This window comes from Rhinoderma darwinii, assembly GCF_050947455.1.
Source record: "Rhinoderma darwinii isolate aRhiDar2 chromosome 1 unlocalized genomic scaffold, aRhiDar2.hap1 SUPER_1_unloc_5, whole genome shotgun sequence".
NCBI classification, from domain to species: Eukaryota; Metazoa; Chordata; class Amphibia; order Anura; family Rhinodermatidae; genus Rhinoderma; species Rhinoderma darwinii.
This window is the reverse complement of record NW_027461669.1, coordinates 56098-77974: the sequence shown is the minus strand read 5'-3', so window position 1 is coordinate 77974 and position 21877 is coordinate 56098. Positions and strand designations below refer to the sequence as shown.

General features: G+C 42.1%; 76 pseudogenes; all 76 read right to left on the bottom strand.

Annotated features, from left to right (window-relative positions):
• Positions 1-22: 22 nt before the first annotated feature.
• Positions 23-141, bottom strand: LOC142673596 (5S ribosomal RNA; annotated as a pseudogene).
• Positions 142-208: 67 nt separating this feature from the next.
• On the bottom strand, positions 209-327 carry LOC142674505 (5S ribosomal RNA; annotated as a pseudogene).
• Positions 328-394: 67 nt separating this feature from the next.
• On the bottom strand, positions 395-513 carry LOC142674385 (5S ribosomal RNA; annotated as a pseudogene).
• A 67-nt stretch (positions 514-580) lies between these two features.
• Positions 581-699, bottom strand: LOC142673221 (5S ribosomal RNA; annotated as a pseudogene).
• Positions 700-766: 67 nt separating this feature from the next.
• LOC142673960 (5S ribosomal RNA) lies at positions 767-885 on the bottom strand (annotated as a pseudogene).
• Positions 886-952: 67 nt separating this feature from the next.
• On the bottom strand, positions 953-1071 carry LOC142674230 (5S ribosomal RNA; annotated as a pseudogene).
• Positions 1072-1138: 67 nt separating this feature from the next.
• On the bottom strand, positions 1139-1257 carry LOC142674600 (5S ribosomal RNA; annotated as a pseudogene).
• Positions 1258-1323: 66 nt separating this feature from the next.
• LOC142673585 (5S ribosomal RNA) lies at positions 1324-1442 on the bottom strand (annotated as a pseudogene).
• A 67-nt stretch (positions 1443-1509) lies between these two features.
• On the bottom strand, positions 1510-1628 carry LOC142674634 (5S ribosomal RNA; annotated as a pseudogene).
• A 67-nt stretch (positions 1629-1695) lies between these two features.
• LOC142674351 (5S ribosomal RNA) lies at positions 1696-1814 on the bottom strand (annotated as a pseudogene).
• Positions 1815-2253: 439 nt separating this feature from the next.
• Positions 2254-2372, bottom strand: LOC142673269 (5S ribosomal RNA; annotated as a pseudogene).
• Positions 2373-2439: 67 nt separating this feature from the next.
• On the bottom strand, positions 2440-2558 carry LOC142673434 (5S ribosomal RNA; annotated as a pseudogene).
• A 67-nt stretch (positions 2559-2625) lies between these two features.
• On the bottom strand, positions 2626-2744 carry LOC142673220 (5S ribosomal RNA; annotated as a pseudogene).
• A 67-nt stretch (positions 2745-2811) lies between these two features.
• Positions 2812-2930, bottom strand: LOC142673723 (5S ribosomal RNA; annotated as a pseudogene).
• Positions 2931-2997: 67 nt separating this feature from the next.
• On the bottom strand, positions 2998-3116 carry LOC142673336 (5S ribosomal RNA; annotated as a pseudogene).
• A 67-nt stretch (positions 3117-3183) lies between these two features.
• Positions 3184-3302, bottom strand: LOC142673892 (5S ribosomal RNA; annotated as a pseudogene).
• A 67-nt stretch (positions 3303-3369) lies between these two features.
• LOC142674573 (5S ribosomal RNA) lies at positions 3370-3488 on the bottom strand (annotated as a pseudogene).
• A 439-nt stretch (positions 3489-3927) lies between these two features.
• Positions 3928-4046, bottom strand: LOC142674517 (5S ribosomal RNA; annotated as a pseudogene).
• A 67-nt stretch (positions 4047-4113) lies between these two features.
• LOC142673433 (5S ribosomal RNA) lies at positions 4114-4232 on the bottom strand (annotated as a pseudogene).
• Positions 4233-4299: 67 nt separating this feature from the next.
• Positions 4300-4418, bottom strand: LOC142673696 (5S ribosomal RNA; annotated as a pseudogene).
• Positions 4419-4485: 67 nt separating this feature from the next.
• LOC142673721 (5S ribosomal RNA) lies at positions 4486-4604 on the bottom strand (annotated as a pseudogene).
• A 67-nt stretch (positions 4605-4671) lies between these two features.
• Positions 4672-4790, bottom strand: LOC142673335 (5S ribosomal RNA; annotated as a pseudogene).
• Positions 4791-4857: 67 nt separating this feature from the next.
• On the bottom strand, positions 4858-4976 carry LOC142673194 (5S ribosomal RNA; annotated as a pseudogene).
• A 67-nt stretch (positions 4977-5043) lies between these two features.
• Positions 5044-5162, bottom strand: LOC142673618 (5S ribosomal RNA; annotated as a pseudogene).
• Positions 5163-5229: 67 nt separating this feature from the next.
• LOC142674652 (5S ribosomal RNA) lies at positions 5230-5348 on the bottom strand (annotated as a pseudogene).
• Positions 5349-5598: 250 nt separating this feature from the next.
• On the bottom strand, positions 5599-5717 carry LOC142674671 (5S ribosomal RNA; annotated as a pseudogene).
• Positions 5718-5784: 67 nt separating this feature from the next.
• LOC142674384 (5S ribosomal RNA) lies at positions 5785-5903 on the bottom strand (annotated as a pseudogene).
• Positions 5904-11125: 5222 nt separating this feature from the next.
• On the bottom strand, positions 11126-11244 carry LOC142673279 (5S ribosomal RNA; annotated as a pseudogene).
• Positions 11245-11311: 67 nt separating this feature from the next.
• Positions 11312-11430, bottom strand: LOC142673772 (5S ribosomal RNA; annotated as a pseudogene).
• Positions 11431-11498: 68 nt separating this feature from the next.
• Positions 11499-11617, bottom strand: LOC142674566 (5S ribosomal RNA; annotated as a pseudogene).
• A 253-nt stretch (positions 11618-11870) lies between these two features.
• On the bottom strand, positions 11871-11989 carry LOC142674437 (5S ribosomal RNA; annotated as a pseudogene).
• A 67-nt stretch (positions 11990-12056) lies between these two features.
• On the bottom strand, positions 12057-12175 carry LOC142674341 (5S ribosomal RNA; annotated as a pseudogene).
• Positions 12176-12242: 67 nt separating this feature from the next.
• LOC142673182 (5S ribosomal RNA) lies at positions 12243-12361 on the bottom strand (annotated as a pseudogene).
• A 67-nt stretch (positions 12362-12428) lies between these two features.
• Positions 12429-12547, bottom strand: LOC142673498 (5S ribosomal RNA; annotated as a pseudogene).
• A 67-nt stretch (positions 12548-12614) lies between these two features.
• LOC142674660 (5S ribosomal RNA) lies at positions 12615-12733 on the bottom strand (annotated as a pseudogene).
• A 241-nt stretch (positions 12734-12974) lies between these two features.
• Positions 12975-13093, bottom strand: LOC142674565 (5S ribosomal RNA; annotated as a pseudogene).
• A 253-nt stretch (positions 13094-13346) lies between these two features.
• Positions 13347-13465, bottom strand: LOC142674361 (5S ribosomal RNA; annotated as a pseudogene).
• Positions 13466-13532: 67 nt separating this feature from the next.
• Positions 13533-13651, bottom strand: LOC142674340 (5S ribosomal RNA; annotated as a pseudogene).
• Positions 13652-13718: 67 nt separating this feature from the next.
• LOC142673994 (5S ribosomal RNA) lies at positions 13719-13837 on the bottom strand (annotated as a pseudogene).
• A 67-nt stretch (positions 13838-13904) lies between these two features.
• On the bottom strand, positions 13905-14023 carry LOC142674501 (5S ribosomal RNA; annotated as a pseudogene).
• Positions 14024-14090: 67 nt separating this feature from the next.
• Positions 14091-14209, bottom strand: LOC142674504 (5S ribosomal RNA; annotated as a pseudogene).
• A 67-nt stretch (positions 14210-14276) lies between these two features.
• Positions 14277-14395, bottom strand: LOC142674061 (5S ribosomal RNA; annotated as a pseudogene).
• Positions 14396-14648: 253 nt separating this feature from the next.
• Positions 14649-14767, bottom strand: LOC142674659 (5S ribosomal RNA; annotated as a pseudogene).
• Positions 14768-15008: 241 nt separating this feature from the next.
• LOC142674563 (5S ribosomal RNA) lies at positions 15009-15127 on the bottom strand (annotated as a pseudogene).
• Positions 15128-15380: 253 nt separating this feature from the next.
• On the bottom strand, positions 15381-15499 carry LOC142674360 (5S ribosomal RNA; annotated as a pseudogene).
• A 67-nt stretch (positions 15500-15566) lies between these two features.
• LOC142674339 (5S ribosomal RNA) lies at positions 15567-15685 on the bottom strand (annotated as a pseudogene).
• A 67-nt stretch (positions 15686-15752) lies between these two features.
• LOC142673993 (5S ribosomal RNA) lies at positions 15753-15871 on the bottom strand (annotated as a pseudogene).
• Positions 15872-15938: 67 nt separating this feature from the next.
• On the bottom strand, positions 15939-16057 carry LOC142674500 (5S ribosomal RNA; annotated as a pseudogene).
• A 67-nt stretch (positions 16058-16124) lies between these two features.
• On the bottom strand, positions 16125-16243 carry LOC142674503 (5S ribosomal RNA; annotated as a pseudogene).
• A 67-nt stretch (positions 16244-16310) lies between these two features.
• Positions 16311-16429, bottom strand: LOC142674060 (5S ribosomal RNA; annotated as a pseudogene).
• Positions 16430-16682: 253 nt separating this feature from the next.
• On the bottom strand, positions 16683-16801 carry LOC142674312 (5S ribosomal RNA; annotated as a pseudogene).
• A 67-nt stretch (positions 16802-16868) lies between these two features.
• LOC142674610 (5S ribosomal RNA) lies at positions 16869-16987 on the bottom strand (annotated as a pseudogene).
• A 67-nt stretch (positions 16988-17054) lies between these two features.
• LOC142673353 (5S ribosomal RNA) lies at positions 17055-17173 on the bottom strand (annotated as a pseudogene).
• Positions 17174-17240: 67 nt separating this feature from the next.
• On the bottom strand, positions 17241-17359 carry LOC142673378 (5S ribosomal RNA; annotated as a pseudogene).
• A 67-nt stretch (positions 17360-17426) lies between these two features.
• LOC142673760 (5S ribosomal RNA) lies at positions 17427-17545 on the bottom strand (annotated as a pseudogene).
• A 67-nt stretch (positions 17546-17612) lies between these two features.
• Positions 17613-17731, bottom strand: LOC142673370 (5S ribosomal RNA; annotated as a pseudogene).
• A 66-nt stretch (positions 17732-17797) lies between these two features.
• Positions 17798-17916, bottom strand: LOC142674528 (5S ribosomal RNA; annotated as a pseudogene).
• A 67-nt stretch (positions 17917-17983) lies between these two features.
• Positions 17984-18102, bottom strand: LOC142673604 (5S ribosomal RNA; annotated as a pseudogene).
• Positions 18103-18355: 253 nt separating this feature from the next.
• LOC142673273 (5S ribosomal RNA) lies at positions 18356-18474 on the bottom strand (annotated as a pseudogene).
• A 67-nt stretch (positions 18475-18541) lies between these two features.
• Positions 18542-18660, bottom strand: LOC142674026 (5S ribosomal RNA; annotated as a pseudogene).
• Positions 18661-18727: 67 nt separating this feature from the next.
• On the bottom strand, positions 18728-18846 carry LOC142674101 (5S ribosomal RNA; annotated as a pseudogene).
• Positions 18847-18913: 67 nt separating this feature from the next.
• LOC142673474 (5S ribosomal RNA) lies at positions 18914-19032 on the bottom strand (annotated as a pseudogene).
• A 67-nt stretch (positions 19033-19099) lies between these two features.
• LOC142673324 (5S ribosomal RNA) lies at positions 19100-19218 on the bottom strand (annotated as a pseudogene).
• Positions 19219-19285: 67 nt separating this feature from the next.
• Positions 19286-19404, bottom strand: LOC142674582 (5S ribosomal RNA; annotated as a pseudogene).
• Positions 19405-19471: 67 nt separating this feature from the next.
• Positions 19472-19590, bottom strand: LOC142674010 (5S ribosomal RNA; annotated as a pseudogene).
• A 67-nt stretch (positions 19591-19657) lies between these two features.
• Positions 19658-19776, bottom strand: LOC142674546 (5S ribosomal RNA; annotated as a pseudogene).
• Positions 19777-19843: 67 nt separating this feature from the next.
• LOC142673425 (5S ribosomal RNA) lies at positions 19844-19962 on the bottom strand (annotated as a pseudogene).
• A 67-nt stretch (positions 19963-20029) lies between these two features.
• LOC142674223 (5S ribosomal RNA) lies at positions 20030-20148 on the bottom strand (annotated as a pseudogene).
• Positions 20149-20215: 67 nt separating this feature from the next.
• Positions 20216-20334, bottom strand: LOC142673949 (5S ribosomal RNA; annotated as a pseudogene).
• A 68-nt stretch (positions 20335-20402) lies between these two features.
• On the bottom strand, positions 20403-20521 carry LOC142673334 (5S ribosomal RNA; annotated as a pseudogene).
• A 259-nt stretch (positions 20522-20780) lies between these two features.
• On the bottom strand, positions 20781-20899 carry LOC142674433 (5S ribosomal RNA; annotated as a pseudogene).
• A 67-nt stretch (positions 20900-20966) lies between these two features.
• On the bottom strand, positions 20967-21085 carry LOC142673394 (5S ribosomal RNA; annotated as a pseudogene).
• A 67-nt stretch (positions 21086-21152) lies between these two features.
• Positions 21153-21271, bottom strand: LOC142673620 (5S ribosomal RNA; annotated as a pseudogene).
• Positions 21272-21338: 67 nt separating this feature from the next.
• Positions 21339-21457, bottom strand: LOC142674009 (5S ribosomal RNA; annotated as a pseudogene).
• A 67-nt stretch (positions 21458-21524) lies between these two features.
• Positions 21525-21643, bottom strand: LOC142673517 (5S ribosomal RNA; annotated as a pseudogene).
• A 67-nt stretch (positions 21644-21710) lies between these two features.
• LOC142673393 (5S ribosomal RNA) lies at positions 21711-21829 on the bottom strand (annotated as a pseudogene).
• Positions 21830-21877: the final 48 nt, after the last annotated feature.

The window sequence follows — 21877 nt, the reverse complement described above, 5'->3', positions numbered from 1 at the left end:
AAATCTAAACGACATAATAAAAAGTCAACCGCACCACGGATTCCCAGACAGTCTCCCACACTGGTACTAACGAGGTCTTAAGCTGTGTAACTTCTGCGATCTGACGAGAACAGGCACATTCAGCTTAGAATGGCCATTGCCATTAAAAGCCTTAATCCATAGTCCTATTTAATCTATTGTGAAACAAAATCTAAACAACATAATAAAAAGACAACCGCACCACGGATTCCCAGACAGTCTCCCACACTGGTACTAGCGAGGCCTTAAGCTGTGTAACTTCTGCGATCTGACGAGAGCAGGCACATTCAGCTTAGAATGGCCATTGACATTAAAAGCCTTAATCCATAGTCCTATTTAATCTATTGTGAAACAAAATCTAAACAACATAATAAAAAGTCAACCGCACCACGGATTCCCAGACAGTCTCCCACACTGGTACTAGCGAGGCCTTAAGCTGTGTAACTTCTGCGATCTGACGAGAGCAGGGACATTCAGCTTAGAATGGCCATTGACATTAAATGCTTTAATCCATAGTCCTTTTTAATCGATTGTGAAACAAAATCTAAACGACATAATAAAAATTCAACCGCACCACGGATTCCCAGACAGTCTCCCACACTGGTACTAGCGAGGCCTTAAGCTGTGTAACTTCTGCGATCTGACGAGAGCAGGCACATTCAGCTTAGAATGGCCATTGACGTTAAATGCTTTAATCCATAGTCCTATTTAATCTATTGTGAAACAAAATCTAAACGACATAATAAAAAGTCAACCACACCACGGATTCCCAGACAGTCTCCCACACTGGTACTAGCGAGGCGTTAAGCTGTGTAACTTCTGCGATCTGACGAGAGCAGGTACATTCAGCTTAGAATGGCCATTGTCATTAAAAGCCTTAATCCATAGTCATATTTAATCTATTGTGAAACAAAATCTAAACAACATAATAAAAAGTCAACCGCACCACGGATTCCCAGACAGTCTAACACACTGGTACTCGCGAGGCCTTAAGCTGTGTAACTTCTGCGATCTGACGAGAGCAGGCACATTCAGCTTAGAATGGCCATTGACATTAAATGCTTTAATCCATAGTCCTTTTTAATCGATTGTGAAACAAAATCTAAACAACATAATAAAAAGTCAACCGCACCACGGATTCCCAGACAGTCTCCCACACTAGTACTAGCGAGGCCTTAAGCTGTGTAACTTCTGCGATCTGACGAGAGCAGGCACATTCAGCTTAGAATGGCCATTGACATTAAATGCTTAATCCATAGTCCTTTTTAATCGATTGTGAAACAAAATCTAAACGACATAATAAAAATTCTACCGCACCACGGATTCCCAGACAGTCTCCAACACTGGTACTAGCGAGGCCTTAAGCTGTGTAACTTCTGCGTTCTGACGAGAGCAGGCACATTCAGCTTAGAATGGCCATTGACGTTAAATGCTTTAATCCATAGTCCTATTTAATCTATTGTGAAACAAAATCTAAACGACATAATAAAAAGTCAACCGCACCACGGATTCCCAGACAGTCTCCCACACTGGTACTAGCGAGGCCTTAAGCTGTGTAACTTTTGCGATCTGACGAGAGCAGGCACATTCAGCTTAGAATGGCCATTGACAATAAATGCTTTAATCCATAGTCCTTTTTAATCGATTGTGAAACAAAATCTAAACGACATAATAAAAAGTCAACCGCACCACGGATTCCCAGACAGTCTCCCACACTGGTACTAGCGAGGCCTTAAGCTGTGTAATTTCTGCGATCTGACGAGAGCAGGGACATTCAGCTTAGAATGGCCATTGACGTTAAATGCTTTAATCCATAGTCCTATTTAATCTATTGTGAAACAAAATCTAAACGACATGATAAAAAGTCAACCACACCACGGATTCCCAGACAGTCTCCCACACTGGTACTAGTGAGGCGTTAAGCTGTGTAACTTCTGCGATCTAACGAGAGCAGGCACATTCAGCTTAGAATTGCCATTGACATTAAATGCTTTAATCCATAGTCCTTTTTAATCGATTGTGAAACAAAATCTAAACGACATAATAAAAAGACAACCTCACCACGGATTACCAGACAGTCTCCCACACTGGTACTAGCGAGGCCTTAAGCTGTGTAACTTCTGCGATCTGACGAGAGCAGGCACATTCAGCTTAGAACGGCCATTGACGCTAAATGCTTTAATCCATAGTCCTATTTAATCTATTGTGAAACAAAATCTAAACGACATAATAAGAAGTCAACCGCACCACGGATTCCCAGACAGTCTCCCACACTGGTACTAAAGAGGCCTTAAGCTGTGTAACTTCTGCGATCTGACGAGAGCAGGCACATTCAGCTTAGAATGGCCATAGACATTAAATTCTTTAATCCATAGTCCTTTTTAATCGATTGTGAAACAAAATCTAAACGACATAATAAAAAGTCAACCGCACCACGGATTCCCAGACAGTCTCCCACACTGGTACTAGCGAGGCCTTAAGCTGTGTAACTTCTGCGATCTGACGAGGGCAGGGACATTCAGCTTAGAATGGCCATTGACATCAAATGCTTTAATCCATAGTCCTTTTTAATCGATTGTGAAACAAAATCTAAACGACATAATAAAAATTCAACCGCACCACGGATTCCCAGACAGTCTCCCACACTGGTACTAGCGAGGCCTTAAGCTGTGTAACTTCTGCGATCTGACGAGAGCAGGCACATTCAGCTTAGAATGGCCATTGACGTTAAATGCTTTAATCCATAGTCCTATTTAATCTATTGTGAAACAAAATGTAAACGACATAATAAAAAGTCAACCGCACCACGGATTCCCAGACAGTCTCCCACACTGGTACTAGCGAGGCGTTAAGCTGTGTAACTTCTGCGATCTAACGAGAGCAGGCACATTCAGCTTAGAATGGCCATTGACATTAAATGCTTTAATCCATAGTCCTTTTTAATCGATTGTGAAACAAAATCTAAACGACATAATAAACAGTCAACCGCACCACGGATTCCCAGACAGTCTCCCACACTGGTACTAGCGAGGCCTTAAGCTGTGTAACTTCTGCGGTCTGACGAGAGCAGGCACATTCAGCTTAGAACGGCCATTGACATTAAATGCTTTAATCCATAGTCCTTTTTAATCGATTGTGAAACAAAATCTAAACGACATAATAAAAATTCAACCGCACCACTGATTCCCAGACAGTCTCCCACACTGGTACTAGCGAAGCCTTAAGCTGTGTAACTTCTGCGATCTGACGAGAGCAGGCACATTCAGCTTAGAATGGCCATTGACGTTAAATGTTTTAATCCATAGTCCTATTTAATCTATTGTGAAACAAAATCTAAACGACATAATAAAAAGTCAACCGCACCACGGATTCCCAGACAGTCTCCCACACTAATACTAGCGAGGCCTTAAGCTGTGTAACTTCTGCGATCTGACGAGAGCAGGCACATTCAGCTTAGAATGGCCATTGACGTTAAATGCTTTAATCCATAGTCCTATTTAATCTATTGTGAAACTAAATCTTAACGACATAATAAAAAGTCAACCACACCACGGATTCCCAGACAGTCTCCCACACTGGTACTAGTGAGGCGTTAAGCTGTGTAACTTCTGCGATCTAACGAGAGCAGGCACATTCAGCTTAAAATTGCCATTGACATTAAATGCTTTAATCCATAGTGCTTTTTAATCGATTGTGAAACAAAATCTAAAAGACATAATAAAAAGACAACCTCACCACGGATTCTTAGACAGTCTCCCACACTGGTACTAGCGAGGCCTTAAGCTGTGTAACTTCTGCGATCTGACGAGAGCAGGCACATTCAGCTTAGAATGGCCATTGACGTTAAATGCTTTAATCCATAGTCCTATTTAATCTATTGTGAAACAAAATCTAAACGACATAATAAGAAGTCAACCGCACCACGGATTCCCAGACAGTCTCCCACACTGGTACTAGCGAGGCCTTAAGCTGTGTAACTTCTGCGATCTGACGAGAGCAGGCACATTCAGCTTAGAATGGCCATAGACATTAAATGCTTTAATCCATAGTCCTTTTTAATCGATTGTGAAACAAAATCTAAACGACATAATAAAAAGTCAACCGCACCACGGATTCCCAGACAGTCTCCCACACTGGTACTAGCGAGGCCTTAAGCTGTGTAACTTCTGCGATCTGACGAGGGCAGGGACATTCAGCTTAGAATGGCCATTGACATCAAATGCTTTAATCCATAGTCCTTTTTAATCGATTGTGAAACAAAATCTAAACGACATAATAAAAATTCAACCGCACCACAGATTCCCAGACAGTCTCCCACACTGGTACTAGCAAGGCCTTAAGCTGTGTAACTTCTGCGATCTGACGAGAGCAGGCACATTCAGCTTAGAATGGCCATTGACGTTAAATGCTTTAATCCATAGTCCTATTTAATCTATTGTGAAACAAAATGTAAACGACATAATAAAAAGTCAACCGCACCACGGATTCCCAGACAGTCTCCCACACTGGTACTAGCGAGGCGTTAAGCTGTGTAACTTCTGCGATCTAACGAGAGCAGGCACATTCAGCTTAGAATGGCCATTGACGTTAAATGTTTTAATCCATAGTCCTATTTAATCTATTGTGAAACAAAATCTAAACGACATAATAAACAGTCAACCGCACCACGGATTCCCAGACAGTCTCCCACACTGGTACTAGCGAGGCCTTAAGCTGTGTAACTTCTGCGGTCTGACGAGAGCAGGCACATTCAGCTTAGAACGGCCATTGACATTAAATGCTTTAATCCATAGTCCTTTTTAATCGATTGTGAAACAACATCTAAACGACATAATAAAAAGTCAACCGCACCACGGATTCCCAGACAGTCTCCCACACTGGTACTAGCGAGGCCTTAAGCTGTGTAACTTCTGCGATCGGACGAGAGCAGGCACATTCAGCTTAGAATGGCCATTGACATTAAAAGCCTTAATCCATAGTCCTATTTAATCTATTGTGAAACAAAATCTAAACAACATAATAAAAAGTCAACCGCACCACGGATTCCCAGACAGTCTCCAACACTGGTACTAGCAAAGCCTTAAGCTGTGTAACTTCTGCGATCTGACGAGAGCAGGCACATTCAGCTTAGAATGGCCATTGACATCAAATGCTTTAATCCATAGTCCTTTTTAATCGATTGTGAAACAAAATCTAAACGACATAATAAAAAGTCAACCGCACCACGGATTCCCAGACAGTCTCCCACACTGGTACTAGCAAGGCCTTAAGCTGTGTAACTTCTGCGATCTGACGAGAGCAGGGACATTCAGCTTAGAATGGCCATTGACATTAAATGCTTTAATCCATAGTCCTTTTTAATCGATTGTGAAACAAAATCAAAACATAATAAAAATTCAACCGCACCACGGATTCACAGACAGTCTCCCACACTGGTACTAGCGAGGCGTTAAGCTGTGTAACTTCTGCGATCTAACGAGAGCAGGCACATTTAGCTTAGAATGGCCATTGACACTAAATGCTTTAATCCATAGTCCTTTTTAATCGATTGTGAAACAAAATCTAAACGACATAATAAAAAGTCAACCGCACCACGGATTCCCAGACAGTCTCCCACACTGGTACTAGCGAGGCCTTAAGCTGTGTAACTTCTGCGATCTGACGAGAGCAGACACATTCAGCTTAGAATGGCCATTGACATTACATGCTTTAATCCATAGTCCTTTTTAATCGATTGTGAAACAAAATCTAAACGACATAATAAAAAGTCAACCGCACCACGGATTCCCAGACAGTCTCCCACACTGGTACTAGCGAGGCCTTAAGCTGTGTAACTTCTGCGATCTGACGAGAGCAGGGACATTCAGCTTAGAATGGCCATTGACATTAAATGCTTTAACCCCTTCCCGACATTTGCCGTACATGTACGTCATGGAAAGTACTGACTTCCCGCATCTTGCCGTACATGTACGCCAAATGTTTGGGACCGGCTCAGAAGCTGAGCCGGTCCCATCATCACCGGATCTCAGCTGTATCTTACAGCTGACATCCGGCTGTAACGGCGGGGACCGAAATTAGCTTCGATCCCCGCCATTAACCCCTTAAGTGCAGCGCTCAAACGCGATCGCTGCACTTAAGGTGTTTGCAGCTCATCGGAACCCCAGTAATGAAATTGCCGGGGTTCCGGTGGCTGCAATGGCAACCGGAGGCCTAATACTGGCCCCCCGGTCTGCCTAGCACCGAAGCCGGTCAAGATCCGCCCGGCGGCGGAGCCTGATCGGCTTCCGTAGCTGCCGGCAAGATGGCGCCGGGTCAGGAGCTGATCCGGCGTCATCAGCGGTGGAAGTCAGCTGTACTGTACAGCTGACATCCACCTGTAACGGCAGGAACCGGAGCTAGCTCCGATCCCTGCCATTAACCCCTTCGATGCAGCAATCGAAAGCGATTGCTGCATCGTAGCGGTTACAAGCAGATCGCCAGCCCTGACAGGCAATCGGGACTGGCGACTGCTGTTATGGCAACAGGAGACACAATGGTCTCCTGCTCTGCCATTACGGAAGCCGATTTAGGCCCCGCCGGGAGGCGAAGCCTAATCGGCTTGCTGTCAGTGAATGACTGACAGATCTAATACATTGCACTACATAGGTAGTGCAATCTATTAGAAAAAAATAATCTGACCGTTGGACCTTCAAGTCCCCTAGTGGGACTTGAGAAAAAGTGTAAAAAAAGTATAAAAAAGTGTAAAAAAAAGTGCACAAAATAAAAGTTTGAAAACAGTAAAAGTTTCAAGTAATCAAATAAAACACAATCCCCCTTTTACTCTTATCAAGTCCTTTATTATTGAAAAATAATAATAAACCATATGTATTTGGTATCGCCACGACCGTAACGACCGGAGGTATCAAAATATTATATTATTTATTGCACGCGGTGAACAGCGTAAAAAAAAACGTAAAAAACGTTACCAGAGTTTCTGTTTTTTGGTCACTTTGCCCTACAAATATTAGAATAAAAAGTGATCAAAAAGTCGCACGTATCCAAAAATGGTACCTATAAAAACTATAGCTCGTCCCGCAAAAAACAAGCCCTCATACACCTCCGTCGACAAAAAAATTAAAAAGTTATGGTTCTCACAACTTGGCGACAGAAAAAATACATTCTTTTTACAAAAGTAATTTTATTGTGCAAAAAGTTGTAAAACATGAAAAAGTTCTATAAATTAGGTATCGCCGGAATCGGACTGACCCGCAGAATAAAGTTAACATGTAATTTATAACGCATGGTGAACGCTGTATAAAAAAAAAACGAAAAAAGCTGTGCCAGAATTGCGTTTTTTTGTTTACCTGGCATCCCAAAAAATAGGATAAAAGGTGATCAAAAAGTCGCATGTACCCCAAAATGGTACCAATAATAACTACAGCTCGTCCCGCAACAAACCAGCCCTCATAGCTACGTCTATGAAAAATAAAATTAGTTATGGCTCCAATAAGTCAGGAAATAAAAAAATATGCAGTTGTGCCCGAGGGGAACATTTCTTCTGTTTGAAGAGGCGATTTTTCAAGGACCTAAAATTAGGGAACCAGGAAAGGGAGGGCCCAAACATATCCGCTGGAAGCGACGGTGCCCGTATTATACCAGGACAACACTTTCCCAGCAAAATTCCCCAAACTGCAAAGGTGCGGAGTGTGGACCAAAAGGGGGATAAGAAAGGACGCCATATATCAGTGCGACACCGGCCTGTGCAGAAAGGATTGCTTCACAGCGTAACACACATCTATGGATCATTTTGTTTTTTTTTACTCCGTTATTATACCACCTGACTATGCCCCTTATATACTCCGCCCGGCTTACAGATGCCCTACATTATAAACGGAAACACCAGTAAGACTCCAAACAAAACTACTACCAAGCAAAATCCACGCTCCAAAAGCCAAATGGCATTTCCTCCCATCTGAACCCTACAGCGTGCCCAAACAGCAGTTTCCTTCCACATATATGGCATAGTCATACCCGGGAGAACCCTTTTAGCAATTTTTGGGGTGTGTGTCTCCAGTGGCATAAGCTGGGCACGACATATTTGCCACTGAATGGCATATCTAGGGAAAAATATAAATTTTTAATTTGCACCATCCACAGCGCATTCATTTATGGAAAAGATCTGTGGGGTGAAAATGCTCACTACACCCCTTAATAAATGCCTTGAGGGGTGCAGTTTCCATAGTGGGGTCACTTCCCAGGGGTTTATTTTTATTATTTCACATCTGAGCCTCTGCAGTTGTGAACCAATACTTTGTAAATCGCCAAATTAGGCCTCAATTTTACATGGTACCCTTTCACTCCTGAGCCTGGTCGACTGTCCAGGCAAGAGATTAGGGCCACATGTAGGGTGTTTCTAAAACCAGGAAACCCAGCATAATAATTAGAGAGCTGTCTCGTTATGGTGGCACAAGCTGGGCACCACATATTGTCCACATATCTGTGGAAAAAATCCCATTTTCACTCTGCAACATCGAGTTCACACTAATTTCTACAAAACACCTGCAGGGTTAACATGCTCACTACACCCGTAGGTAAAAGCATTGAGGGGTGTAGTTTCCAAAATGGGGTCACTTCTGGGGGGTTTCCACTGTTTTGGGCCCACAGGCGCCCAGAAACCAATCCAGAAACATCTGCACTCCAAATGGCGGTCCTTCCCTTCTGAGCCCTGCCGTGTGCCCAAACAGCAGTTTATGACCACATATGGGGTATTGCCGTACTCGGTAGAAATTGCTTTACAAATGTTGGGTTCTTTTTTTCCTTTATTTGTTGCGAAAATGAAAAAATTTGCGCTAAAGCTACGTCTTATTGAAGAAAAAGGATTGTTTTTATTTTCACTGCCCAATTCTAATAAATTCTATGAAACATCTGTGGGGTCAAAATGCTCACTACGCCCCTAGATGAATTCCTCAAGAGGTGTAGTTTCCTAAATGGTGTCACTTTTTGGGCATTTTCATTGTTTTTTCCCCTCAGGGGCTTTGCAAATGTGACATGGCCGCCGCAAACCATTCCTGCTCAATGTGATCTCCAAAAGCCAAATAGCGCTCTTTCCCTTCTAAGCCAAGCCGTGTCTCCAAACAGCCGTTTATTACCACATGTGGGGCATTGTTTTACTCGGGAGAAATTGCTTTACAAATTTTGTGGTGCTTTTTCTCCTTCAGTCCTTGTGGAAATGAGTAAAAATAAGCTAAACCTACATTTTCTTTGAAAAAATGTTGATTTTTATTTTCAGGGCCTACTTCCAATAATTTCTGCAAAAAACCTGTGGGGTCAAAGAGCTCACTATACCCCTAGATAATTTCCTCAATGGGTGTAGTCTCCAAAATGGGGTCACTTGTGGGGGGTTTCCACTGTTTTGTCTCCTCAGGGACTTCATAAATGTGACCTGGCCTCCGCAAACCATTCCTGCTAAACTTGAGCTCCAAAAGCCAAATAGCGCTCTTTCCCTTCTCAGCCCTGCCGTGTCTACAAACAACCGTTTATTACCACATGTGGGGCATTGTTTTACTCGGGAGAGATTGGTTTACAAATTTTACGGTGCTTTTTCTCCTTCAGTCCTTGTGGAAATGAGAAAAAATTAGCTAAACCTACATTTTCTTTGAAAAAATTTAGATTGTCATTTTCAGGGCCTATTTCCAATAATTTATGCAAAAAACCTGTTGGGTCAAAACGCTCACTATACCCCTAGATAATTTCCTCAATGGGCGTAGTTTCCGAAATGGGGTCACTTGTGGGGGGTTTCCACTGTTTTGTCTCCTCAGGGACTTCGTAAATGTGACCTGGCCTCCACAAACCATTCCTGCTAAACTTGAGCTCCAAAAGCCAAATAGCGCTCTTTCCCTTCTCAGCCTCGCCGTGTCTCCAAACAACCGGTTATTACCACATGTGGGGTATTGTTTTACTCGGGAGAAATTGCTTTACAAATTTTACGGTGCTTTTTCTCCTTTAGTCTTTGTGAAAATGAGAAAAAAAATCGCTAAACCTACATTTTCTTTGAAGAAATGTTGATTTTAATTTTCACGGCCTACTTCTAATAATTTCTGTAAAAAAGCTGTGCGGTCAAAATGCTCACTGTACCCCTAGATAATTTCCTTGAGGTGTGTAGTTTCCCAGATGGGGTCACTTTTGGGGGATTTTGACTGTTTTGGCACCGCAAGAGCCCTTCAAACCTGACATGGTGCCTAAAATATATTCTAACAAAAATAAGGCCCCAAAATCCACTAGGTGCTCCTTTGCTTCTGAGGCCGGTGCTTCATTCCAGTAGCACGCTACGGCCACATGTGGGATATTTCCTAAAACTGCAGAAACTGGGCAACAAATATTGAGTTGCATTTCTCTGGTAAAACCTTCTGTGTTATAAAAAAAATTGTACTAAAAATTTATTTCTGCAAAAAAATATGAAATTTGTAAAATTCACCTCTACATTGCTTTAATTCCTGTGACATGTGTAAAGGGTTAAGACATTTTCTAAATGCTGTATTGAATACTTTGAGGGGTGAAGTTTTTAAAATGGGGTGACTTTTTGGGGGTTTCTAATATATAAGGCCCTCAAAGTCACTTCACAACTGAACTGGCCCCTGTAAAAATGGCCTTTTGAAATTTTCTTGAAAATGTGAGAAATTGCTGCTAAAGTTCTAAGCCTTGTGAGGTCATAGAAAAATAAAAGGATGTTCAAAAAACGATGCCAATCTAAAGTAGACATATGGGGGATGTTAATTAGAAACAATTTTGGGTGGTATAACTGCCTGTCTTACAAGCAGATACATTTAAATTGAGAAAAATGCTAATTTTTGCAATTTTTCGCTAAATTTTGGTGTTTTTCACAATTAAATACTGAACATATCGAGCAAATTTTGCCAGTAACATAAAGTCCAATGTGTCACGAGAAAACAATCTCAGAATCGCTTGGATAGGTGAAAGCATTCCGGAGTTATTACCACATAAAGTGACACATGTCAGATTTGAAAAATGAGGCTCGGTCAGGAAGGTCAAAAGTGGCTAAAGAGGGAAGGGGTTAATCCATAGTCCTTTTTAATCGATTGTGAAACAAAATCTAAACGACATAATAAAAATTCAACCGCACCACGGATTCCCAGACAGTCTCCCACACTGGTACTAGCGAGGCCTTAAGCTGTGTAACTTCTGCGATCTGACGAGAGCAGGGACTTTCAGCTTAGAATGGCCATTGACATTAAATGCTTTAATCCATAGTCCTTTTTAATCGATTGTGAAACAAAATCTAAACGACATAATAAAAAGTCAACCGCACCACGGATTCCCAGACAGTCTCCCACACTGGTACTAGCGAGGCCTTAAGCTGTGTAACTTCTGCGATCTGACGAGAGCAGGCACATTCAGCTTAGAATGGCCATTGACATTAAAAGCCTTAATCCATAGTCCTATTTAATCTATTGTGAAACAAAATCTAAACAACATAATAAAGAAGTCAACCGCACCACGGATTCCCAGACAGTCTCCCACACTGGTACTAGCGAGGCCTTAAGCTGTGTAACTTCTGCGATCTGACGAGAGCAGGGACTTTCAGCTTAGAATGGCAATTGCCATTAAATGCTTTAATCCATAGTCCTTTTTAATCGATTGTGAAACAAAATCTAAACGACATAATAAAAATGCAACCGCACCACGGATTCCCAGACAGTCTCCCACACTGGTACTAGCGAGGCTTTAAGCTGTGTACCTTCTGCGTTCTGACGAGAGCAGGCACATTCAGCTTAGAATGGCCATTGACGTGAAATGCTTTAATCCATAGTCCTATTTAATCTATTGTGAAACAAAATCTAAACGACATAATAAAAAGTCAACCGCACCCCGGTTTCCCAGACAGTCTCCCACACTGGTACTAGCGAGGCCTTAAGCTGTGTAACTTCTGCGATCTGACGAGAGCAGGCACATTCAGCTTAGAATGGCCATTGACATTAAATGCTTTAATCCATAGTCCTTTTTAATCGATTGTGAAACAAAATCTAAACGACATAATAAAATGTCAACCGCACCACGGATTCCCAGACAGTCTCCCACACTGGTACTAGCGAGGCCTTAAGCTGTGTAACTTCTGCGATCTGACGAGAGCAGGCACATTCAGCTTAGAATGGCCATTGACATTAAATGCTTTAATCCATAGTCCTTTTTAATCGATTGTGAAACAAAATCTAAACGACATAATAAAATGTCAACCGCACCACGGATTCCCAGACAGTCTCCCACACTGGTACTAGCGAGGCCTTAAGCTGTGTAACTTCTGCGTTCTGACGAGAGCAGGCACATTCAGCTTAGAATGGCCATTGACGTTAAATGCTTTAATCCATAGTCCTATTTAATCTATTGTGAAACAAAATCTAAACGACATAATAAAAAGTCAACCGCACCACGGATTCCCAGACAGTCTCCCACACTGGTACTAGCGAGGCGTTAAGCTGCGTAACTTCTGCGATCTAACGAGAGCAGGCACATTCAGCTTAGAATGGCCATTGACATTAAATGCTTTAATCCATAGTCCTTTTTAATCGATTGTGAAGCAAAATCTAAACGACATAATAAAAAGTCAACCGCACCACGGATTCCCAGACAGTCTCCCACACTGGTACTAGCGAGGCCTTAAGCTGTGTAACTTCTGCGATCTGACGAGAGCAGGCACATTCAGCTTAGAATGGCCATGGACATTAAATGCCTTAATCCATAGTCCTTTTTAATCGATTGTGAAACAAAATCTAAACGACATAATAAAAAGTCAACCGCACCACGAATTCCCAGACTGGTACTAGCGAGGCCTTAAGCTGTGTAACTCCTGCGATCTGACGAGAGCAGGGACATTCAGCTTAGAATGGCCATTGACATTAAATGCTTTAATCCATAGTCCTTTTTAATCGATTGTGAAACAAAATCTAAACGACATAATAAAAAGTCAACCGCACCACGGATTCCCAGACAGTCTCCCACACTGGTACTAGCGAGGCCTTAAGCTGTGTAACTTCTGCGATCTGACGAGAGCAGGGACTTTCAGCTTAGAATGGCAATTGCCATTAAATGCTTTAATCCATAGTCCTTTTTAATCGATTGTGAAACAAAATCTAAACGACATAATAAAAATGCAACCGCACCACGGATTGCCAGACAGTCTCCCACACTGGTACTAGCGAGGCTTTAAGCTGTGTACCTTCTGCGTTCTGACGAGAGCAGGCACATTCAGCTTAGAATGGCCATTGACGTGAAATGCTTTAATCCATAGTCCTATTTAATCTATTGTGAAACAAAATCTAAACTACATAATAAAAAGTCAACCGCACCCCGGATTCCCAGACAGTCTCCCACACTGGTACTAGCGAGGCCTTAAGCTGTGTAACTTCTGCGATCTGACGAGAGCAGGCACATTCAGCTTAGAATGGCCATTGACAATAAATGCTTTAATCCATAGTCCTTTTTAATCGATTGTGAAACAAAATCTAAACGACATAATAAAATGTCAACCGCACCACGGATTCCCAGACAGTCTCCCACACTGGTACTAGCGAGGCCTTAAGCTGTGTAACTTCTGCGATCTGACGAGAGCAGGCACATTCAGCTTAGAATGGCCATTGACATTAAATGCTTTAATCCATAGTCCTTTTTAATCTATTGTGAAACAAAATCTAAACGACATAATAAAAAGTCAACCGCGCCACGGACTCCCAGACAGTCTCCCACACTGGTACTAGCGAGGCGTTAAGCTGCGTAACTTCTGCGATCTAACGAGAGCAGGCACATTCAGCTTAGAATGGCCATTGACATTAAATGCTTTAATCCATAGTCCTTTTTAATCGATTGTGAAACAAAATCTAAACGACATAATAAAAAATCAACCGCACCACGGATTCCCAGACAGTCTCCCACACTGGTACTAGCGAGGCCTTAAGCTGTGTAACTTCTGCGATCTGACGAGAGCAGGCACATTCAGCTTAGAATGGCCATTGACATCAAAAGCCTTAATCCATAGTCCTATTTAATCTATTGTGAAACAAAATCTAAACAACATAATAAAAAGACAACCGCACCACGGATTCCCAGACAGTCTCCCACACTGGTACTAGCGAGGCCTTAAGCTGTGTAACTTCTGCGATCTGACGAGAGCAGGCACATTCAGCTTAGAATGGCCATTGACATTAAATGCTTTAATCCATAGTCCTTTTTAATCGATTGTGAAACAAAATCTAAACGACATAATAAAAAGTCAACCGCACCACGGATTCCCAGACAGTCTCCCACACTGGTACTAGCGAGGGCTTAAGCTGTGTAACTTCTGCGATCTGACAAGAGCAGGGACATTCAGCTTAGAATGGCCATTGACATTAAACGCTTTAATCCATAGTCCTTTTTAATCGATTGTGAAACAAAATCTAAACGACATAATAAAAAGTCAACCGCACCACGGATTCCCCGACAGTCTCCCACACTGGAACTAGCGAGGCGTTAAGCTGTGTAACTTCTGCGATCTAACGAGAGTAGGTACATCCAGCTTAGAATGGCCATTGACATTAAATGTTTTAATCCATAGTCCTTTTTAATCGATTGTGAAACAAAATCTAAACGACATAATAAAAAGTCAACCGCACCACGGATTCCCAGACAGTCTCCCACACTGGTACTAGCGAGGCCTTAAGCTGTGTAACTTCTGCGATCTGACGAGAGCAGGCACATTCAGCTTAGAATGGCCATGGACATTAAATGCCTTAATCCATAGTCCTTTTTAATCGATTGTGAAACAAAATCTAAACGACATAATAAAAAGTCAACCGCACCACGAATTCCCAGACTGGTACTAGCGAGGCCTTAAGCTGTGTAACTCCTGCGATCTGACGAGAGCAGGGACATTCAGCTTAGAATGGCCATTGACATTAAATGCTTTAATCCATAGTCCTTTTTAATCGATTGTGAAACAAAATCTAAACGACATAATAAAAAGTCAACCGCACCACGGATTCCCAGACAGTCTCCCACACTGGTACTAGCGAGGCCTTAAGCTGTGTAACTTCTGCGATCTGACGAGAGCAGGGACTTTCAGCTTAGAATGGCAATTGCCATTAAATGCTTTAATCCATAGTCCTTTTTAATCGATTGTGAAACAAAATCTAAACGACATAATAAAAATGCAACCGCACCACGGATTGCCAGACAGTCTCCCACACTGGTACTAGCGAGGCTTTAAGCTGTGTACCTTCTGCGTTCTGACGAGAGCAGGCACATTCAGCTTAGAATGGCCATTGACGTGAAATGCTTTAATCCATAGTCCTATTTAATCTATTGTGAAACAAAATCTAAACTACATAATAAAAAGTCAACCGCACCCCGGATTCCCAGACAGTCTCCCACACTGGTACTAGCGAGGCCTTAAGCTGTGTAACTTCTGCGATCTGACGAGAGCAGGCACATTCAGCTTAGAATGGCCATTGACAATAAATGCTTTAATCCATAGTCCTTTTTAATCGATTGTGAAACAAAATCTAAACGACATAATAAAATGTCAACCGCACCACGGATTCCCAGACAGTCTCCCACACTGGTACTAGCGAGGCCTTAAGCTGTGTAACTTCTGCGATCTGACGAGAGCAGGCACATTCAGCTTAGAATGGCCATTGACATTAAATGCTTTAATCCATAGTCCTTTTTAATCTATTGTGAAACAAAATCTAAACGACATAATAAAAAGTCAACCGCGCCACGGACTCCCAGACAGTCTCCCACACTGGTACTAGCGAGGCGTTAAGCTGCGTAACTTCTGCGATCTAACGAGAGCAGGCACATTCAGCTTAGAATGGCCATTGACATTAAATGCTTTAATCCATAGTCCTTTTTAATCGATTGTGAAACAAAATCTAAACGACATAATAAAAAATCAACCGCACCACGGATTCCCAGACAGTCTCCCACACTGGTACTAGCGAGGCCTTAAGCTGTGTAACTTCTGCGATCTGACGAGAGCAGGCACATTCAGCTTAGAATGGCCATTGACATCAAAAGCCTTAATCCATAGTCCTATTTAATCTATTGTGAAACAAAATCTAAACAACATAATAAAAAGACAACCGCACCACGGATTCCCAGACAGTCTCCCACACTGGTACTAGCGAGGCCTTAAGCTGTGTAACTTCTGCGATCTGACGAGAGCAGGCACATTCAGCTTAGAATGGCCATTGACATTAAATGCTTTAATCCATAGTCCTTTTTAATCGATTGTGAAACAAAATCTAAACGACATAATAAAAAGTCAACCGCACCACGGATTCCCAGACAGTCTCCCACACTGGTACTAGCGAGGGCTTAAGCTGTGTAACTTCTGCGATCTGACAAGAGCAGGGACATTCAGCTTAGAATGGCCATTGACATTAAACGCTTTAATCCATAGTCCTTTTTAATCGATTGTGAAACAAAATCTAAACGACATAATAAAAAGTCAACCGCACCACGGATTCCCCGACAGTCTCCCACACTGGAACTAGCGAGGCGTTAAGCTGTGTAACTTCTGCGATCTAACGAGAGTAGGTACATCCAGCTTAGAATGGCCATTGACATTAAATGTTTTAATCCATAGTCCTTTTTAATCGATTGTGAAACAAAATCTAAACGACATAATAAAAAGTCAACCGCACCACGGATTCCCAGACAGTCTCCCACACTGGTACTAGCGAGGCCTTAAGCTGTGTAACTTCTGCGATCTGACGAGAGCAGGCACATCCAGCTTAGAATGGCCATTGACATTAAATGCTTTAATCCATAGTCCTTTTTAATCGATTGTGAAACAAAATCTAAACGTCATAATAAAAATTCAACCGCACCACGGATTCCCAGACAGTCGCCCACACTGGTACTAGCGAGGCCTTAAGCTGTGTAACTTCTGCGTTCTGACGAGAGCAGGCACATTCAGCTTAGAATGGCCATTGACATTAAATGCTTTAATCCATAGTCCTATTTAATCTATTGTGAAACAAAATCTAAACGACATAATAAAAAGTCAACCTCACCACGGATTCCCAGACAGTCTCCCACACTGGTACTAGCGAGGCCTTAAGCTGTGTAACTTCTGCGATCTGACGAGAGCAGGCACATTCAGCTTAGAATGGCCATTGACATTAAATGCTTTAATCCATAGTCCTTTTTAATCGATTGTGAAACAAAATCTAAACGACATAATAAAAAGTCAACCGCACCACGGATTCCCAGACAGTCTCCCACACTGGTACTAGCGAGGCCTTAAGCTGTGTAACTTCTGCGATCTGCCGAGAGCAGGCACATTCAGCTTAGAATGGCCATTGACGTTAAATGCTTTAATCCATAGTCCTATTTAATCTATTGTGAAACAAAATCTAAACGACATAATAAAAAGTCAACCGCACCACGGATTCCCAGACAGTCTCCCACACTGGTACTAGCGAGGCCTTAAGCTGTGTAACTTCTGCGATCTGACGAGAGCAGGCACATTCAGCTTAGAATGGCCATTGACATTAAAAGCCTTAATCCATATTCCTATTTAATCTATTGTGAAACAAAATCTAAACAACATAATAAAAAGGCAACCGCACCACGGATTCCCAGACAGTCTCCCACACTGGTACTAGCGAGGCCTTAAGCTGTGTAACTTCTGCGATCTGACGAGAGCAGGAACAGTCAGCTTAGAATGGCCATTGACATTAAATGCTTTAATCCATAGTCCTTTTTAATCGATTGTGAAACAAAATCTAAACGACATAATAAAAGTCAACCGCACCACGGATTCCCAGACAGTCTCCCACACTGGTACTAGCGAGGCCTTAAGCTGTGTAACTTCTGCGATCTAACGAGAGCAGGGACATTCAGCTTAGAATGGCCATTGACATTAAATGCTTTAATCCATAGTCCTTTTTAATCGATTGTGAAACAAAATCTAAACGACATAATAAAAAGTCAACCGCACCACGGATTCCCAGACAGTCTCCCACACTGGTACTAGCGAGGCCTTAAGCTGTGTAACTGCTGCAATCTGACGAGAGCAGGGACATTCAGCTTAGAATGGCCATTGACATTAAATGCTTTTATCCATAGTCCTTTTTAATCGATTGTGAAACAAAATCTAAACGACATAATAAAAAGTCAAACGCACCACGGATTCCCAGACAGTCTCCCACACTGGTACTAGCGAGGCCTTAAGCTGTGTAACTTCTGCGATCTGACGAGAGCATGCACATTCAGCTTAGAATGGCCATTGACATTAAAAGCCTTAATCCATAGTCCTATTTAATCTATTGTGAAACAAAATCTAAACAACATAATAAAAAGTCAACCGCACCACGGATTCCCAGACAGTCTCCCACACTGGTACTAGCGAGGCCTTAAGCTGTGTAACTTCTGCAATCTGACGAGAGCAGGGACTTTCAGCTTAGAATGGCCATTGACATTAAATGCTTTAATCCATAGTCCTTTTTAATCGATTGTGAAACAAAATCTAAACGACATAATAAAAAGTCAACCGCACCACGGATTCCCAGACAGTCTCCCACACTGGTACTAGCGAGGTCTTAAGCTGTGTAACTTGTGCGATCTGACGAGAGCAGGCACATTAAGCTTAGAATGGCCATTGACATTAAATGCTTTAATCCATAGTCCTTTTTAATCGATTGTGAAACAAAATCTAAACGACATAATAAAAATTCAACCGCACAACGGATTCCCAGACAGTCTACCACACTGGTACTAGCGAGGCCTTAAGCTGTGTAACTTCTGCGTTCTGACGAGAGCAGGCACATTCAGCTTAGAATGGCCATTGACGTTAAATGCTTTAATCCATAGTCCTATTTAATCTATTGTGAAACAAAATCTAAACGACATAATAAAAAGGCAACCGCACCACGGATTCCCAGACAGTCTCCCACACTGGTACTAGCGAGGCCTTAAGCTGTGTAACTTCTGCGATCTGACGAAAGCAGGCACATTCAGCTTAGAATGGCCATTGACATTAAATGCTTTAATCCATAGTCCTTTTTAATCGATTGTGAAACAAAATCTAAACGACATAATAAAAAGTCCACCGCACCACGGATTCCCAGACAGTCTCCCACACTGGTACTAGCGAGGCCTTAAGCTGTGTAACTTCTGCGATCTGACGAGAGCAGGGACATTCAGCTTAGAATGGCCATTGACATTAAATGCTTTAATCCATAGTCCTTTTTAATCGATTGTGAAACAAAATCTAAACGACATAATAAAAATTCAACCGCACCACGGATTCCCAGACAGTCTCCCACACTGGTACTAGCGAGGCCTTAAGCTGTGTAACTTCTGCGATCTGACGAGAGCAGGCACATTCAGCTTAGAATGGCAATTGACGTTAAATGCTTTAATCCATAGTCCTATTTAATCTATTGTGAAACAAAATCTAAACGACATAATAAAAAGTCAACCACACCACGGATTCCCAGACAGTCTCCCACACTGGTACTAGCGAGGCGTTAAGCTGTGTAACTTCTGCGATCTAACGAGAGCAGGCACATTCAGCTTAGAATGGCCATTGACATTAAATGCTTTAATCCATAGTCCTTTTTAATCGATTGTGAAACAAAATCTAAACGACATAATAAAAAGTCAACCGCACCACGGATTCCCAGACAGTCTCCCACACTGGTACTAACGAGGCCTTAAGCTGTGTAACTTCTGCGATCTGACGAGAGCAGGCACATTCAGCTTAGAATGGCCATTGCCATTAAAAGCCTTAATCCATAGTCCTATTTAATCTATTGTGAAACAAAATCTAAACAACTTAATAAAAAGTCAACCGCACCACGGATTCCCAGACAGTCTCCCACACTGGTACTAGCGAGGCCTTAAGCTGTGTAACTTCTGCGATCTGACGAGAGCAGGCACATTCAGATTAGAATAGCCATTGACATTAAATGCCTTAATCCATAGTCCTATTTAATCTATTGTGAAACAAAATCTAAACGACATAATAAAAAGTCAACCGCACCACGGATTCCCAGACAGTCTCCAACACTGGTACTAGCGAGGCCTTAAGCTGTGTAACTTCTGCGTTCTGACGAGAGAAGGCACATTCATCTTAGAATGGCCATTGACGTTAAATGCTTTAATCCATAGTCCTATTTAATCTATTGTGAAACAAAATCTAAACGACATAATAAAAAGGCAACCGCACCACGGATTCCCAGACAGTCTCCCACACTGGTACTAGCAAGGCCTTAAGCTGTGTAACTTCTGCGATCTGCCGAGAGCAGGCACATTCAGCTTAGAATGGCCATTGACATTAAATGCTTTTCATCCATAGTCCTTTTTAATTGATTGTGAAACAAAATCTAAACGACATAATAAAAATTCAACCGCACCACGGATTCCCATACAGTCTCCCACACTGGTACTAGCGAGGCCTTAAGCTGTGTAACTTCTGCGATCTGACGAGAGCAGGCACATTCAGCTTAGAATGGCCATTGACGTTAAATGCTTTAATCCATAGTCCTATTTAATCTATTGTGAAACTAAATCTTAACGACATAATAAAAAGTCAATCACACCACGGATTCCCAGACAGTCTCCCACACTGGTACTAGTGAGGCGTTAAGCTGTGTAACTTCTGCGATCTAACGAGAGCAGGCACATTCAGCTTAGAATTGCCATTGCCATTGACATTAAATGCTTTAATCCATAGTCCTTTTTAATCGATTGTGAAACAAAATCTAAACGACATAATAAAAAGTCAACCGCACCACGGATTCCCAGACAGTCTCCCACACTAGTACTAGCGAGGCCTTAAGCTGTGTAACTTCTGCGAACTGACGAGAGCAGGTACATTCAGCTTAGAATGGCCATTGACATTAAAAGCCTTAATCCATAGTCCTATTTCATCTATTGTGAAACAAAATCTAAACAACATAAAATAAAGTCAACCGCACCACGGATTCCCAGACAGTCTCCCACACTGGTACTAGCGAGGCCTTAAGCTGTGTAACTTCTGCAATCTGACGAGAGCAGGGACATTCAGCTTAGAATGGCCATTGACATTAAATGCTTTAATCCATAGTCCTTTTTAATCGATTGTGAAACAAAATCTAAACGACATAATAAAAATTCAACCGCTCCACGGATTCCCAGACAGTCTCCCACACTGGTACTAGCGAGGCCTTAAGCTGTGTAACTTCTGCGATCTGACGAGAGCAGGCACATTCAGCTTAGAATGGCCATTGACGTTAAATGCTTTAATCCATAGTCCTATTTAATCTATTGTGAAACAAAATCTAAACGACATAATAAAAAGTCAACCACACCACGGATTCCCAGACAGTCTCCCACACTGGTACTAGCGAGGCGTTAAGCTGTGTAACTTCTGCGATCTAACGAGAGCAGGCACATTCAGCTTAGAATGGCCATTGACATTAAATGCTTTAATCCATAGTCCTTTTTAATCGATTGTGAAACAAAATCTAAACGACATAATAAAAAGTCAACCGCACCACGGATTCCCAGACAGTCTCCCACACTGGTACTAACGAGGCCTTAAGCTGTGTAACTTCTGCAATCTGACGAGAGCAGGCACATTCAGCTTAGAATGGCCATTGCCATTAAAAGCCTTAATCCATAGTCCTATTTAATCTATTGTGAAACAAAATCTAAACAACATAAAATAAAGTCAACCGCACCACGGATTCCCAGACAGTCTCCCACACTGGTACTAGCGAGGCCTTAAGCTGTGTAACTTCTGCAATCTGACGAGAGCAGGGACATTCAGCTTAGAATGGCCATTGACATTAAATGCTTTAATCCATAGTCCTTTTTAATCGATTGTGAAACAAAA